General features: G+C 45.5%; 1 protein-coding gene across 3 annotated transcripts in view; it reads left to right on the plus strand.

Moving 5' to 3' along the window:
• The first annotated feature begins 442 nt into the window (after nt 1-442).
• Nucleotides 443-5,491, plus strand: part of si (sucrase-isomaltase) — a 115,677-nt gene continuing 110,628 nt past the window's right edge. Inside the window, exon 1 of one of the 3 annotated variants that reach the window (XM_065000538.1) lies at nt 443-617. The gene's annotated coding sequence lies outside the window, so the exon portion shown is untranslated. Of the gene's footprint in view, nt 618-664; nt 766-5,491 lie in introns of those variants that run through there. The other 2 variants (XM_065000539.1, XM_065000540.1) reach the window with 2 other exon arrangements.

Raw genomic sequence — 5,491 nt, forward strand, 5'->3', positions numbered from 1 at the left:
CAGTTCGTCTAAACCAAAGGAGGGGTGTTTCAACATACACATGGACGTGCACACACACATGCATGCACACGCCTCCATAAACACACACACACACACACACACCTCCATAAACACAGCAATATAAGGAAGACAGGTAATACATTGTCTCGGTTGAGCTTTGTTGGTTGTGATGGTTATCACCTTTTATAGTTGCTGAGTGGGTACAGTGAAGTTGTAAAACACACACGCACACACACACGCACGCACACGCACGCACACACACGCACACGCTCACACACGCACACACACACACACGCACGCACACGCTCGCACACGCACACACACACACACACACACACGCACACGCACACACACACACACGCACGCACACACACACACATACTATCTCTCTTTCTTGCTATCGCTTACACACAGATATAAATACATACAGAGTATTGATTTACATGTTCACACACCAACACATATACAGGCAGTGTTATATGGTCGGTAGGACCTAATTGCAGAGTGATATGATATAACGTGGATGAGACAGACGACGGTGCGAAGGAGTAGTAAGGCAAGAAGCAGTGTGAGGTGAGACAACTTCTAACTCACCGGGGAACATAGTCTCAGATCAGGTATTCATAACTATACTATATTATCGTGTGTTTAGAACTACATTTTATTTGAGAATGACACAAACAGTTGCCAGCTGAAGGGACTGTGCGACCTAGCTTCAACTGTTGCTGGCCTACCTTATCTGTGATCGTTTAAAGCAGACCTCAGGTAGGATACAAAAAGTTGTTCAAAAGCTAATCATTCTGCGTCATCGCAAAAGAGATACACTGTGTGTCGTTTATTGAGTAAAGGAGATAAAGCAGGCGAGAGGGAAGCCTGTAGAAAACGCATAGAGAAAGAATAACTATTAGGTAAAACAGATCAATTACCATCATGGATAGCGAAATGAGGTAATTACAGGGAGTGTTCGACATGCATTAGTCTGAACTACTCGATTCTCTTTCATCAAGCGGCAAGAGAATAAACGTCTACCTGTTGCACAATTGTCAGCTAGAAAACCTATGTTGTGAAATACAAATGTGTTCATTTGTAACTAAAGAAGTTCACAGTGTTAATCATGCTCTATTTCATGAAACTTCTACAATCGAGTTTGTCCTTGTCATGCAGCCCTAGTCATTTTAGGGCTGGATTCAATCTGTATTGCGGAAGACCTACATTTAAATTGGAATGTATTTTCCCGATTGATTGAGCTGACACAGTGTTTTCCGTGAAAAGCATAAACCTTAGATCGTGTTAGTTATAGAGGTGAGAATTTGACCCTGTTTGTTAATGATAGTGCCTTGGCAGCAGCTAATGGGGATCCATAATAAATACAAAATACAAATAGTATCAAGTCAAATCCTTAAAATCAAATTTTATTTGTCACATGTTTCATAAAGGAAAAGTGTGGACTAACAGGGAAATTATTACTTATTCCCAACAAAGCAGATAAGAGAGAAAGAAAATAGAGAAATAATAGAAAAGTTAAACACATAACAATAGATACACAATCAGTAACGCAAACTTGGCTATATACTCGGTGTACCAGTACGGAGTCTATGTGCAGGTTTATGAGGTAATTGTGGTAGTTATGTACATAAAACTGGGAATAAACTGGCAGATAGTAAACAGTAGCAGCAGCACATGATGAGTCGAACAAGTGAAGGAAAAAAAGGGTCAATGAAGGTAACTATTTCAATAACTATTGATCAGTCTTCTGGCTTGTAGACCCTGTTCAGGGTCCTGTTGGTTCCAAACTATTGATCAGTCTTCTGGCTTGTAGACCCTGTTCAGGGTCCTATTGGTTCCAAACTATTGATCAGTCTTCTGGCTTGCGGGTAGACCCTGTTCAGGGTCCTGTTGGTTCCAAACTATTGATCAGTCTTCTGGCTTGGGTAGACCCTGTTCAGGGTCCTGTTGGTTCCAAACTATTGATCAGTCTTCTGGCTTGCGGGTAGACCCTGTTCAGGGTCCTGTTGGTTCCAAACTATTGATCAGTCTTCTGGCTTGTAGACCCTGTTCAGGGTCCTGTTGGTTCCAAACTATTGATCAGTCTTCTGGCTTGCGGGTAGACCCTGTTCAGGGTCCTGTTGGTTCCAAACTATTGATCAGTCTTCTGGCTTGCGGGTAGACCCTGTTCAGGGTCCTGTTGGTTCCAAACTATTGATCAGTCTTCTGGCTTGCGGGTAGACCCTGTTCAGGGTCCTGTTGGTTCCAAACTATTGATCAGTCTTCTGGCTTGTAGACCCTGTTCAGGGTCCTGTTGGTTCCAAACTATTGATCAGTCTTCTGGCTTGCGGGTAGACCCTGTTCAGGGTCCTGTTGGTTCCAAACTATTGATCAGTCTTCTGGCTTGCGGGTAGACCCTGTTCAGGGTCCTGTTGGTTCCAAACTATTGATCAGTCTTCTGGCTTGTAGACCCTGTTCAGGGTCCTGTTGGTTCCAAACTATTGATCAGTCTTCTGGCTTGCGGGTAGACCCTGTTCAGGGTCCTGTTGGTTCCAAACTATTGATCAGTCTTATGGCTTGCGGGTAGACCCTGTTCAGGGTCCTGTTGGTTCCAAACTATTGATCAGTCTTCTGGCTTGCGGGTAGACCCTGTTCAGGGTCCTGTTGGTTCCAAACTATTGATCAGTCTTATGGCTTGCGGGTAGACCCTGTTCAGGGTCCTGTTGGTTCCAAACTATTGATCAGTCTTCTGGCTTGCGGGTAGACCCTGTTCAGGGTCCTGTTGGTTCCAAACTATTGATCAGTCTTCTGGCTTGCGGGTAGACCCTGTTCAGGGTCCTGTTGGTTCCAAACGATTGATCAGTCTTCTGGCTTGCGGGTAGACCCTGTTCAGGGTCCTGTTGGTTCCAAACGATTGATCAGTCTTCTGGCTTGCGGGTAGACCCTGTTCAGGGTCCTGTTGGTTCCAAACTATTGATCAGTCTTCTGGCTTGCGGGTAGACCCTGTTCAGGGTCCTGTTGGTTCCAAACTATTGATCAGTCTTATGGCTTGTAGACCCTGTACAGGCTCCTGTTGGTTCCAAACTTCAGTGAGGCTTGCCGTGCAGTTGCAGAGAGAACAGTCTATGACTTGGGTGGCTGGAGTCTTTGACAATTTTTAGGGCCTTCCTCTTACACCGCCTGGTGTAGAGGTCCTGGATGGCAGGGAGCTGGGCCGCAGTGATGTGTCTTACGGTCGAAGGCCAAGCAGTTGCCATACCAACTGAGGATGCAGCTAGTCAAGATGCTTACAATGGTGAAGCTTTGATCTTTTCATCCTCCCGAGGGTGAAGATAAATTGTGGTGCCCTCTTCACGATTGTGTTGGTGTGGTTGGACCATTGACAGATCCTTAGTGATGCGGACACATAGGAACTTGAAGCTCTCGACCCGCTCAACTACAGCCCTGTCGATGCCCTGTCTATAGCCCTGTAGTCCACCATCAGCTCCTTTTGTCATCTGTGGATCTGTTGGCGCGGTATGCGCATTGGAATGGGTCCAGGGTGTCTAGGATGATGGTGTTGATGTGAGCCATGACCAGCCTTTCAAAGCATTTCATGGCTATAGATGTGAGTGCGACGGGCGACAGTCATTGAGACAGGTTACTCTTGGGCACAGGGACTATGGTGGTCTGATTGAAACATGGGTATTACAAACTGGGTCAGGGAGAGGTTGAAAATGTCAGTCAAGACACTTGGAATCGAATCCGGTTCTGTAGTGACGCCTCAAGCACTGCAACGCAGTGCCTTAGACCGCTGCGCCACTCAGGAGTCCCTGAGATGAAACTTTTCTATGTGTGAAGTAAAGATGCTCTAGAGTTTTTCATCTCGTGTTGCACACGTGTTATGCTGGTAGAAATGGTAGTAGACAGATTTCAGTTTCTCAGCATTAATATCACTGGCCAGCAGGAACATCTCTGGATGAGCATGTTTCCTATTGGTTGAGTGAGGTGTCAGCTTCGATTTGTGGCCGTAAATGGACAGCAACGAAAAATATAGATGAAAACTCTCTTGGTAAATAGTATGGTCTACAGCTTATCATGAGTTATTGAGCATACCTGAAGCTGCCACAAGATGGTGTCTGAAGGGTCCTGTTAGTTACAGGGTCAACGTCTCAGCTCTGTCTGTTAATGATAGTATAGATGGTGTCTGAAGGGTCCTGTTGGTTACAGAGCTGAGACTTTGACCCTGTATGTTACTGATAGTATAGATGGGTTCTGAAGGGTCCTGTTGGTTACAGGGTCAACGTCTCAGCTCTGTCTGTTAATGATAGTATAGATGGTTTCTGAAGGGTCCTTGTGGAGCTCAAGTAGAACTGCTATTTCGACATCAACAAGAAGTCAAAGGTCCTTATCATATGTTTGACAATGCAAATGATTTTGGAACATGTTTAAAGTTCAAATGGAGCAGTTGGTGACAGTGTGTTTGTGTCTGACAGACCATGTCCACTGTGTGTTTGAGTCCACTGTCTGTTTCTGAGTCTGACAGACCATGTCCACTGTGTGTTTGAGTCCACTGTCTGTTTCTGTGTCTGACAGCCCATGTCCACTGTGTGTGTTTGTGTCTGATAGACCATGTCCACTGTGTGTTTGAGTCTGATAGACCATGTCCACTGTGTGTTTGTGTCTGACAGACCATGTCCACTGTGTGTTTGTGTCTGATAGACCATGTCCACTGTGTGTTTGTGTCTGATAGACCATGTCCACTGTGTGTTTGTGTCTGACAGACCATGTCCACTGTGTGTGTTTCTGTGTCTGACAGACCATGTCCACTGTGTGTTTTTGAGTCTGACAGACCATGTCCACTGTGTGTTTTTGAGTCTGACAGACCATGTCCACTGTGTGTTTGAGTCTGACAGACCATGTCCACTGTGTGTTTGAATCTGACAGACCATGTCCACTGTGTGTTTGTGGGTCTGACAGACCATGTCCACTATGTGTTTGAGTCTGACAGATCATGTCCACTGTGTGTTTGTGTGTCTGACAGACCATATCCACTGTGTGTTTTTGTGTCTGACAGACCATGTCCACTGTGTGTTTTTGAGTCTGACAGACCATGTCCACTGTGTGTTTTTGAGTCTGACAGACCATGTCCACTGTGTGTTTGAGTCTGACAGACCATGTCCACTGTGTGTTTGAGTCTGACAGACCATGTCCACTGTGTGTTTGTGTGTCTGACAGACCATGTCCACTATGTGTTTGAGTCTGACAGATCATGTCCACTGTGTGTTTGTGTGTCTGACAGACCATATCCACTGTGTGTTTTTGAGTCTGACAGACCATGTCCACTGTGTGTTTGTGTCTGACAGACCATGTCCACTGTGTGTTTTTGAGTCTGACAGACCATGTCCACTGTGTGTTTGAGTCTGACAGACCATGTCCACTGTGTGTTTTTGAGTCTGACAGACCATGTCCACTGTGTGTTTGAGTCTGACAGACCATGTCCACTGTGTGTTTGAGTCTGACAGAC

The sequence above is a fragment of the Oncorhynchus nerka genome, linkage group LG14 (assembly GCF_034236695.1).
Source record: "Oncorhynchus nerka isolate Pitt River linkage group LG14, Oner_Uvic_2.0, whole genome shotgun sequence".
Taxonomy (NCBI): domain Eukaryota; kingdom Metazoa; phylum Chordata; class Actinopteri; order Salmoniformes; family Salmonidae; genus Oncorhynchus; species Oncorhynchus nerka.